Below are 12,066 nucleotides of genomic sequence, written 5' to 3' on the forward strand. Positions count from 1 at the left end.
CACACATGTTCACCTGTATGTTCATGTCAGTGATTTCAGTTCCACTTCTGGAGGGAAGTAGAAAAATACTTAGTTCAGTTTCTTATATTAAATGCATCTGTTTAATAGAATGTTCACTGATATTTCTTTCTGCAGTTAGGAGTCAAACAATACTCAGTGGCATACTTCTGTTTTATGCACTGAATAGATCTTTCTTTACTTATTACTAACCTTTATGTTCCTCTAGACACCTCTTTCTGCTAGGCATTACACAGTCACCAGGAAAAGCATATCCCATCCCAAAGAGCTTATGATCTAAGTGGTCAAGGTAAAACCAGAGGTAGTGACTTTTCCTATGTCACCTGGTAAGCAGAAGGATATAAAAAAAATGAAACACAGTCTTCTTGACTCTTGGTCTCCCTCTTTTCTGAATCACACAATTTTTCTTGGCAATACTCTTTGAAATCTCTTTTCTTTTGATGTAAAAAGAAATGTGGCGCATTATGTTATTACTTTGTACTGTTCATTCATGTGAGTCAAGTTGATACACCCTTGAGTTGGTCAAGCTGTTTGTTTTTGAGGATCTCTTCACTTAAGAAGCAAAAATAAAAAAGGTTTTGCCTGACATCAAAGCCATATTTATTCTATTTGGAAATAGGTGGGAATTTTAACAAATTTTGTGTAAGGAAGGATACATTCCCAACATTTGAAACATATTTGAGACACATAGTCTTTTTCTATATGCAAATCCTGATCAGTTGGAGACTTGACTACAGTTCTCACACATATTCAACCTTTTTGGTGATTTTCATGTGGAGTCATTAGCAGGTTTTCTTCTGCAAATTGTTTCAAAGTGTCATAGCACATAGGATTTTACTGCCCAGCAGAATTTTATTAAATAAGAACATTAGAAAATTGTCTGTGATGTTTTGACCCATCTCTCCTAAGTTCATGATCTGATTTCACCATCTGTTGGGCCTGGAAGAGAAGCTAGTGGCGTAAACTGCCTTCCTGGTCAACTATGAATAGTGTCCTCCAGGGAGTGTGTTGCCTGAGTTCTCTACACTGACTGCACAGAGGCTGATGATTTTAGTCTAGATAGCAACTTGCAGTTAGCTAAATCTAGGTGGGATTAACTTTTCCATTCAATAGGTTGATATCTTAACAACAATAAGGAAAAAACCCTGCAGTTCAGTGATGGTATAGTAATTTATGATGATTATGAATTCTGTAATCCTACCATGACGGCTTTAGTTTTTCTGTGGTGTGTGTCATTCTTCCATGTATGTTAAAACTTCAAAATATCAAAAGTTTTCTTTAAGCACCTATATATGCTTGAAAAGCCTCCATGGGTTTAATCAAGCACTTAAAGTCTAAGCTTCCTCCAGAAGGTGTGCTGAGTCAGAACCCCTATTCTCATCTACAAAAGAAGCCTATATGTTCACAGTAGTTTACTTCCCTTGCTTTTCCTCCTTTTGTGCTTAATGTCTGTGGATATTGTAGTGAATGAAATTACTGATCATAGGTTTTGCAGGAACATTGAATCTTAGGAGATATTAATGGAAAATTAATTTTGGTTTTGTGTAAGGCATCTCTGTAGGGTGAAATCTGGGTTCTAAAAGCTGTGGTCAAAAGCTGGGGAGCAAAAGTAATGTTTTGTGAGCACTGTCTCATCTGAAATATCTAGAGTGGCTCCGATTTTATATGCTGGAAAGGATCTGCTAGAGTACAATTGAAAGACTACAAAGCATTTGCACAAAATAGGCAGCAATTTTGAATCACTAATGTGCATGAGAAAATTTTAAACTGCTTATAAAAAATCAAGCCGAACATGTCAAATGACATTCATTCAAAGGCTTCCAACCCCACTGTTTCACATTTGAAGTGAGGACTGAAAACATTCCTTCTAAATTAAATACTACCCATATCTTGCAGGACTACAGTAAATTTGAAAGACATCAACTGCTTCAACCAAAGCTAAAGGATGATGTACTTCTCTATACAAGTAAAACAGGTGAAATCTTGGTTCTTAGAAGATGTGGAATTAAGTAAGTTATGTATGGGTGAGATGCTGGATTCTGGGGTCTTGGTTTAGAATAGCATATGGAAGATTTATGAAGAGTTTTGTGCAAGGAGAAGTGGCTGTACTGCTCTGGTGCTGTGGACAGCTAATACATTAGTATTGCAGTCCACAGGTGATCAAACCCAAAAAACTAAGTCCCTAGAAATTTTGTGATTGGTTTAAAGATCAAGAAATGTTACAGACCAGCACTGAATATCATAAGATTTGTGATAAAATCTCAGGAGCTAGCAACATGAAGTGTAAGTTGCACTCAGTTTTTTTTCCAGTAACAAAAACCTTTCTACTTTTTTTTTAACTGAAAATTAGTCCATACAGATGAATATGTTCTTTCATTTGACTTAAGCAAGAAATAAAAAGTAATCTTTCACTGACTATTGCAGTTTAGCAATGTTTACATTTTTGTAGAGAATTCCTGTTGCTTATGTCAGATTGTATTCTCTAAACAATTTTTTCCAGCTGTTATATGATGTGTCTGTCTGCATGACCATTTTGTTGCTAAGACTTATTTCGTTTCAGATCAGTCCAAAAAACTGCAAGTTTTTATTCTCCATATATTACTAGCCTGAACTAAAAAATTGGTTTGGAAGCCTGGGGAAGGAGAGCAAAACCTGGGCCATGTTTCATATGAATCCTTGTTTCTCCTGCATTATTTCCCAGACACAATACTGCTGATGGCAACAACAGGAGACCTCTGTGTCTTTGTCACTCTTGAGCAGTCAGCAATGGGGACTATAGGGAGAAAATGCAAACATGAATATGCATACACATCGATCATTAATGCATTCCCTCTGTCAGCAGTTGTATACCTTAAAAGCCACTATAACAAAACAGGAGTTTAGTGGCTTTCATAACTTGAAAATAATATCAGAAGCATGCTCAGGAGGCATTAATGTTATTTAATAGAGAGTTTTCTCTTTGAAACTGAAGAGTTAGCTCCCACTGCTGTAGAAACTGACAGGTCTGGAAGATGGTGAAGATGAGTTACTTCTGCAACTATAAACGTCTTAGAGAGCATGCAGTGTAAAACCACATGGACTATTACCTTTTTTTATTATAAGCAAAATTTCTTATCCAGAAATTATAATTTTTTTATGTGTCACACAAATATATAGATTTCTTTGCTAAGTAAATGAAGAAATAATCAGATAAAGTAAACCTGTTGCTGTCAAAGTTGTGTAAAACTGTCCTTTGATCCACTGAATGAAATTATAAAAATAAATAAACAGTTTTGAGGGCACTTTGAAGTGAAAGCAATTTTGTTATCACCGGTGAAATGCAAAATTCAGAAAAAATTGCCTCACTGCACTTAGAAATGAAAAATGTTACTTCATATTAGTTTTTTTATGGACTTGTAGTGAAACCTGATCAATGTTGAAAGAAAGAATGATTTAAACACAGAGAAAATGGAAAGTTTAAAGTGAAATACTAAAAATGTTCACCTTTTCTTTCACTAGGTTTAGCTCATGACTTTCCTTCCTTTTTTCCCCCTTATTCAGCAAGCATATGGTAACAGTATTGGTCAACCAATGACTTGATTGAACACAAATTTTGCCCAGCTCTAGTAAACCTCCTTTTGCTTTATACAACCTGAGCTACCATTTCATCACACACAAAAAAGGCTATGAATCAATAGCAGATCACAAGTGAAGAAAATAATTTGAGCAAATGTCACTGCAACTTGACAGAAATAGGGAGTGTGAAAAGAACTCAACAAGCATTTAGACTTTAGCTTACAGGAATTTTGGCTGCACCTATCTTAATAATGAAGTGTGACCATTTTCTGCTTGCTGCCTTTTTATAAAGATATTATTATTTGCTCTTATGAAATGCATCAAGGATTAATGCTTAAATGTCCTGAGTATAATTTTAACATCAAGATCACTCAGTCATGAAATTTGTCAGTAAAATATGGAGGCTAATATAGTTTTACTATGATCAGTATTTTATTTTCTGTGATATCACTTTGCAATAAATGGGATAGCATCTGAGGCAATAAGTACTTCAAAGGATTAGAGTATATGCTGTGGAGTATATATGTTCATGCTGCTGATTTCCATGCATCCCTGATTTGAAATTGCATCCCTTCGTGGGATGGAATTTCCATGCATCCCTTTCTTGGGATGGAATTTCAATGCATCTCTTTCTTGAAATTGCTGACAATATCAGGATTGTCTTCAATAGTGGCAAGTTATTTGGCTTTATTCTAGGATTTGTCTGTGGTCATTGATCTAAATGTCCTGCTGTTTTGAGACACTGAAGTCAAAGCATGGCTAGAGGTTTAAAAAGCAGCTATGTAAAACCATTAAAAAAATGAGGACTTTAACAAATTTTAAAATGCAAGGTATATTTATACTCTAAATAAACATATTAATGAAGTGGTTTTATCAGATTTATTTTTATGCTGGGTCTCAAATTTTTAATTCTCAGTGGAATTGATATTACAGGAATAACACACCATTCAGTCAATGAAAAACATTAGACACTGTAAAAATATTTTGTCAGTATAAAGCCCATTCTCTGGTGGGTAAAGGCACATCTTTTTATTACTTCAGCAGTCCTTTGGGCCACTGAATGTGATCAAATGTACATGATAAGCAATCTACTGTTTCAACCAGTGTTAAGGCATTTGTTCTTAGGTAATGCATGGCACAGATAAATGAGTATTCAAAAGTGTTAATGAATACTGAAGATATCATACATTTAGCAGGAACAAAAAAAAGTAATCCAAAGATTTGTGCCAGAACAGTGTTACTAATTTTCCTGCTATTATATTTTTAGAGATCATGATTCTAGATTTAGTATACTATTAATTGGCTGTTGCATTTCCTATCTGTCTTTAAATTTTCAAGCTTTTGGTTATGTTCTATTGACTGTGTTAAGGAATTATGACTAAATGAAAGAATAAATATTCTTTGTCAGAATTTTTTAGTCACGTTTAATTGTGAAGTAGACCTGAGTTTCAGATCTGCAAATCAAGTTGCAGATCTGCTGCATTTCTATAGTAACAGCCATGTCTTGCAGTGCTGAGGTCCTGGCATTGTTTCTAGACTACAGGGTACTCAAAAAGCATAGACTTTTTTATTTATTGGGAATGAAAAGAATTGCCAAAATGTCATCTGGAATCCTTGTAGTCAGAAGAAGTAATGAAAGCTGAGGAGGATAATTATTGGAAAGAGCTATGTATAAGTTGCAGCTTTCCCACATGCCTATCAGTACATGAACTGAGGATTGGATAAGGACTGTGCAGTTTGATAAAACAAGAGTCATACTTGCTTTGTCAGCAACGTTTGGTTTTCCACAGAAATTTTGGGAAAATTATGGGGAAAACAGAGCAGAGAAATTCTCTTGAAGTATCTAAAAGGCTTTGTTGCAAGACAGAAGGAAAGATAAGAAAACATCCCCATTGGAACTTTTAAGCACAGTCCTTTCATTAAGCCAAATAGAATTTTTCATTTCCTGTTAACAAAGTTGGAGCTCTTATATTCATGAACTATTAAACACTTGAATTTTCTACAAGATCTAAGTCCCATTCTTTACACTAGTCTGTTACAAGTGAAGGAAAAGGTGAAGTCTAGAGTACAATGTCTAATGAATTATGGAATTTTGAAAACTGGTATTTTACCCTCATTTGATGAATGCAGAGCTGCGTATTGGTCAGAAAATTACCTCATGTCCATGTATTCTGTTTTTTCATTTCACCTTTCAGGTATCCTTGTTATTTAAATTATAAATGTATGTGGGTGTGTATAATGTCCCTCTCAACAGGACTTAACAAGATCTGCTACGATACATTTTAATATTACAAATCCAAGAGAAGTGTCAATGCCTGTGTTGCCCTTTGACCCAAATATTCTGAAAGGAAAGGGAAATTTAAAGACTATCTAGATGTGAAGCTGAAATGATACAGTATTTATAGCAGTTACATGATAAGTAACTCTATTCGGCAGCCTTAGATGAATCTTTTTTATTTCATATAGGACTTTTATATGTCTTAGAGGTAGTTTGAAGGTTGGTTTAACATATTTCATCAGTGTTTCTGAAGATCCAGTGAACACTGGTAAACCAACAGAGGTCTTCCAACACTCTTGTCATGAAAAGACTGGGAGTTTTACAGAAACTTGGTGTCCAGTAAAGTCCAGTTGGATGAATCCAATGCTCAGATTCATAAGACCCTCAGAGGCAGGCCACCAGCTGAGAACCAGAAGAGGCTGGAGGATTTGGTCATAGAATCGCAGAAGGATTTGGGTTGTAAGGGACCTTTAGAGTATCTCCTTATGCCTCTCCTGGCACAGGCAGGGACATCTACTAAACCAAGTTGCTTAAAGCAAAGATGGGGCATCCACAGCTTCTATGGGCAGTTTGTTCCGGTGTCTCACCACCTGGATTGTAAATAGTTCCTTATATCTAAGCAAAATCTAAGATCTTTTAGTTTAGGACTGTTGCCCTTCATCCTATTAGTACACGTACTGCCTATACCACCAATGAATGTATTGAACAGTACAAGCCCCTAAGGGTCACCCCTTTTTACTCATCTCCATTTGGACATTGAGACATTAACTACAACTCTGTGGATGCTGCCATCCAGTCAATTCCAGCCAATTCCTCATCCATAAAACTGTCCATCCATCAAATCTGTATCTCTTCAATTTGGCAACAAGGATGTTCTGTGGGACCATGGCAAAGGGCTGACAGTAGGTGGTATCAGTTGGTCTTCCCTTATCCACCAACGGAGTCACTCCATCACAGAAGACAACCAGATTAGTCAGGCCTTTTGTGGAGTCATGTTGGCTCTCTCTAATCTCCTCTCTAATCTCCCTCTAATCTGTATGCCTTGCATATCTTCCAGGAAGATCTGTTTAATAATCTTGTTGAGCACAGAAGTGAAGGTAACTATCAGGTAGTTCCCAGGGTCCTTAATTTACCCTTTGTAAAAATGGGTGTGATGTTTTCCTTTTCTGGTCACTGGTGATTTTGCCTAACTGGTGTGATTTTTCAAATATGATGAAGAGTGCCTTAACAGCTGTATTTGCTGGTTTCTTCAAGACCCTTGTTTCATTTATCAGCGACAGGTACAATTTATTTTGTCTTCTTTTTCTGAGTAACGTACCTGTAGAAGTCCTTTTTATCATTCTTCACATCCTTTGGCCTTAGCTTTTCTGATCCCACTATACACTCCAGAGAAGTATCCCTAGATTCTTCCTGGGAAGCATAACCTTTTTCCACTGCCTGTGTATTTCCTTCTTGCGTTTCAGTTTGACCGGGAGGTCCTTACTCATCTATGCTGGTCTCCTGCCTTCCTCCTATCATCCACGCTGCTGTCCTTCGAGGCCTGCAGTGTCTTCTTCCCTATGTTCCAAATTTATGGCCAACATAGTTTTCATCTTACAGATCTGTGGAGAAGTAGCAGCATATTTCCAAGCATTTAAGTTCTTGGAGTTAACAATAGTATGGAGCAATCTGTCAAGGGGACTCTGTAAAGTCAAATAGACAAAAAAGAGAAATTTTCCCCCTTTCGTTTGAGTGAAATTGCTTGTGTGAGAAGCTGTCGTCCTGAGGCAGCAGGCTTCACTTAATGATGCTTTTTATATTTTGTTTAGTATGGAGAATGGATAGTTGAAAAAGAGAAACAAATTTTCTAAGGTTGTCTCAAAGCTAGAATATAACCTGTCCTGAAGTCAAGTAACCAAGGCTGGGAAAAAAGGAAAATTGGGATAACCATTCGCACTGCATTTATTCAACTATTCATTGAACTGCTTATATTTTAGTTTCGTTTAGTTGCTTGGAAATTAGTTCTTACTTGTTAAAAATATTTTTGGTTTTCTTTAAGATTATTTTAAACTGTTCTCAGGAATAATCATTTTAAATTCAGAATATGATGGCAGGGAGGGTATCAGCTGAAACCTTTACATTGGTCTTGTTGACATACTGAATGTGTATAATTAGTCATCTTTCCACCTCTGGCCATGTCATTCTGGGTCCAGCTCTCAATAAAACCAATGTATGCCAATATATGTAGTGATACTGTACACATACTGTAGATACTTTCTCACACTTTACAACAGAACTAAGCTTGACAATACTAACAGGTTTCAGCTACAAAACCAAAACTAACCATTTTGTTAGTTATTGAAAGCTGTAGGATTTCCAGGAAACAGAAATGCATTTTTATGATTTAGAGAACACATTCATTTCCATGTTCATTTGTACACGGTTATCACAAACCTTTAAGAACTTCCCAGAAGTAATCAGCTGGATATTACTCCACAATTTACAATAAAAAAAATTCATTGTTACTTGGATTTTCCCCTTTTCTACATATGCTCTCTGCCTAACATAGTTTATAATTTGATTATATTTGACCCAGGATGGGTCTGATGCCATCCAGAAAATCAGTGGAAGTGCTCAGACTGGGACTGTTCAACTGGAGAAGTCACTCTGTGAAAACTGTTTCGTCACTATGGTATCACGCGAAGAAAAAGTGATCTGAACTCTTTCTTTTTTTCTAAAAACACTTTTCAAAGTTCCTATTGAAGACCCATATTTTCTGTACAACAGATTAGGTGAAACTTTAGAAAAATCTGAAGGTTATGATATCTACCCATCTGTCAAGATAACTGGAAAAGCTGTTAAGCTCCTGTGTGGAATAGACAGCTGAAACAGTAGGAGTCACTGCCCAAAGCACATTTTTTCTGATAAATTGGTTAAGATTCAGATATATAGTGTGAGTTATCAGTCATCTGAATGTGCAGCTGGAGAAGTGAGTGTCAGATGACAGGACTGTTTCTGTGCAGAGTAATGAAATCACTAAAGAAGCACACAGAAACACAGGAGTATTTCTGTGCATCTAAATGAAAACGAATTCACACTTAGGTAGCATATTTGCTGTTATGAGTCATAGTACTACAGATAAAAAAACCACTGCTGGTCTTAAGGCTCTACAGTGTATAGGAATTGAGATTTTGTATACGACATTTATATCCAGGACGTAATAGAGGAATGCAAGAGAAATATCTGACTCAATGATCAATTTCTTCCCTAATGGAAAAAAACCCCAAAACATAAAAAGCCTGAATACTAACTACCACTCTGTGTTGTAGCTGTATTTACCTTCCTGCTATCTTCAGAAGTATTTAAGAAAAAATGTAAGGATTCTTCCCTAAGAAGAGGAGGAAGACTTGATTAAGAAGAAAGGGAAGGCAGGTGCTTTGTTTCTCCAATATCAAAAGTGAACAGTACCAAGTTTTACTCCCTTATCGGTGATTAGCAGGCACTACACAGAATGGGAGACCAGGTAGGCTGGAACTGCTTGGACCCCAAATACAACTTCCATACTTGGTACAAAAGGAAGAGTTTTGTGTAGCCTGTCTGATTGCTAATTCAGCCATATGGGTAGAACTATCATTACTTTGTCCAAAACCAGATTTTTCCTCCAAAAGCTCAATTAAAGGAATGTTGAAACTTTTTTTTTCTGAAGGAATTGTAGTTACTGCAGCTGTGCTTTTTGGGCTCAAAGGGAAGCCCAGAGGCGAAGATCAGCCTCAGATCATCTGTTTGTGCATATTTAATACTTAAAACTGGAAAAACTGAACAAAAGGATTTATGCATTGGCCTGCATAGTACAACCAATACCTCTGAATTTTGTTAGGTTAAAGATCAGTATACTTGGCAGGAAGGGGAAGAAGCCCAAAAGAGCTCTATTATTCTTACAGTCCCATCTCATCCAACAGATTTTCACTGGGTGAATTCAATTACTCTAAAATATTTGAAGTCAATTACTCTGAAATACTTGGTTCTTCCTCAGCAGCAGAATTAGTCTATCCAAGACCTCAGCTGAATGACTAATGAGACAGAAATAAAACAATGTAAAATCTATTTTCTGAAAAAAACCAGAAATTTGAATTAGTCAGTGATGACTTACAGATTTCATGGGGAACTCCAACAGGTTTACAACCTGACGTAGTGATAGCTTTTGTCCTGGCATTGATAAAAGTTTTCATGCAGGAGATCAGAGAGATTATGTTATATGAATCTTCCTTTCACCACTGTTTTCATGGGTTGGCTGGAAGGTTAAAGATGCTTTGTCCACCATTAGTTGCCTTGGGAGAGTTCTTGGCCTATGCATGTTTAAACAACCCTTTACAATCCAGACTATATTTCTCATGCTTACTGCTTCTTGAACAGCTCTTGAAAGAAAAGGTGACAAAAACTAGCTGTGGAATTCACTCACGTATGTTCATTCATACAAGATTGCTTCCTATACAGATTCTTTAGGGTAAAAGCCATAATAATCATGCACTCTGTAGTGTCACTGCAATTAGGTTAAACATTTCAAATTATTGCTGTAATATCCCATAGTATTTTGTAAACAAGATAAAAGTATTTTGTAAAGAAGATAAAAAAGATACATACTTTGAAAATACATGCACCAGCTGAGACCCATCAGTAATTAATTAAGAAATAATTGAATCCTGATCTCAGGTCGCTCAACATAAATACAGACTTGCTTCATTGATGTCAAAAACATTTATTCATAACACTTTTGTAAATAGAGTCAGTGGTTGGTCTTTCATATTTGCAGTTTCTACTGAGACATTTTTAAAACGCATTTGTTTCACAGCTGCTAGGGCCATAGAAAATTTTCCCAGTACTATGTAAAAGATAATTAAATTAAATGGATGAAATTCCTTTAATATTTTGGAATATTACATTTTTAAATATAATTTAATATATAAAATATATCTTATTTTTTGCTACATATATTTCTTTCAGTTGTAGTATTATTTTATTAAATGTCTTCATAAATATGAAATACACAATAATAGCTGAACATGATAACAGTGGTTAATCTTTACTGAAGGACTGACCTTTGCAAAGGGAAAGTCTCAGGGATCTGCATTCAGGTTGGCCTTCCTCCCCTGATGGTCTCATTGATTTGAATATGAATGTAGTGCTTTGGTTCGAAATATACATTACTTACTTATTTTTCTTCTGTGAGATAAGAATTAGGAGAAAGCAAAGCAGGCACAAAACTTAAAAGAATGTAAAGAAGCTTATTAACAGACCTAAAAGAAAGAAAAAAAGACTAAACATTCAGAACACTTCCCCCCACCTTTCTCCCTTCTCCCACTGACAACATAAAAAGACAGCCCTTGAGATTTTTTTTCAGTCAGTTTACCACCTCTATAATAATCTTCTTCAGTTCACTTAGGGAGAAGAGTCTCTCTTGCTCATGCTATGGAGACATCTCCACAAGAAATAATTCTCTCATGGCTTCAATGTCACAGCAAGACAGCCGCCCGGGTTGGTTCTCTGCTCCCATGTGAAAGTCCCTTCCCTTGACTTACAGCTTTCCCCACAACTGTTTTTGAGGGTTCAATCTTGAGCTAATGGGGTACCATTTTAAGGTTGAGCTGTTCAGAAGGTCCTCTTCACCTGTGTCTGGGATCATCTTCATCTCTAGGAACAGAGGTCTTCTTCTTCCCTGGGAGGAAGGGTCTTCATCACTTTCATCTCTCCCTGTTCATGCTTCTCATCAAATCAGAGCTACTTCAACATTTGCTTATTTCAGCACAGGCGCTTTTGCTCAAAATTGCAGTTTGAACGCTCCATCCCCCATGCTTTCATGAAATTACAACAGGTACTCTGATGTATCATAGTCCATCACCATTGCTTTACAACAGAATTTCAGCTTCTAGGTTTGAAGCATCTCCTCTTTCTCCTCTCTCGGGGTTTCAACTCTTCCTTCTTCACTGACTTTGGTGTCTTTATGGTGTTTTCTTCACGTGCATTCACATTTCCTTTTCTTTTGACTTGGGAGAGGATTGGTGTCTACAGGCTTCATCTGTTCTGGAGAATCTTACAGCACTAAGAGAGTTATTCTCACCCGGGCCTTGCAGCTGGAATTTGCCTTTTGCTGTTGGTCACCTAATTTCTGCTGGGTGGCGGCCGGAGCTTGTTTCGGTGTAGCATTTTTTTTTAGCAGCTGGACTGGGGGGGGGCGGGGG

This window comes from Corvus brachyrhynchos, unplaced genomic scaffold (assembly GCF_000691975.1).
Source record: "Corvus brachyrhynchos isolate BGI_N302 unplaced genomic scaffold, ASM69197v1 scaffold14, whole genome shotgun sequence".
Taxonomy (NCBI): domain Eukaryota; kingdom Metazoa; phylum Chordata; class Aves; order Passeriformes; family Corvidae; genus Corvus; species Corvus brachyrhynchos.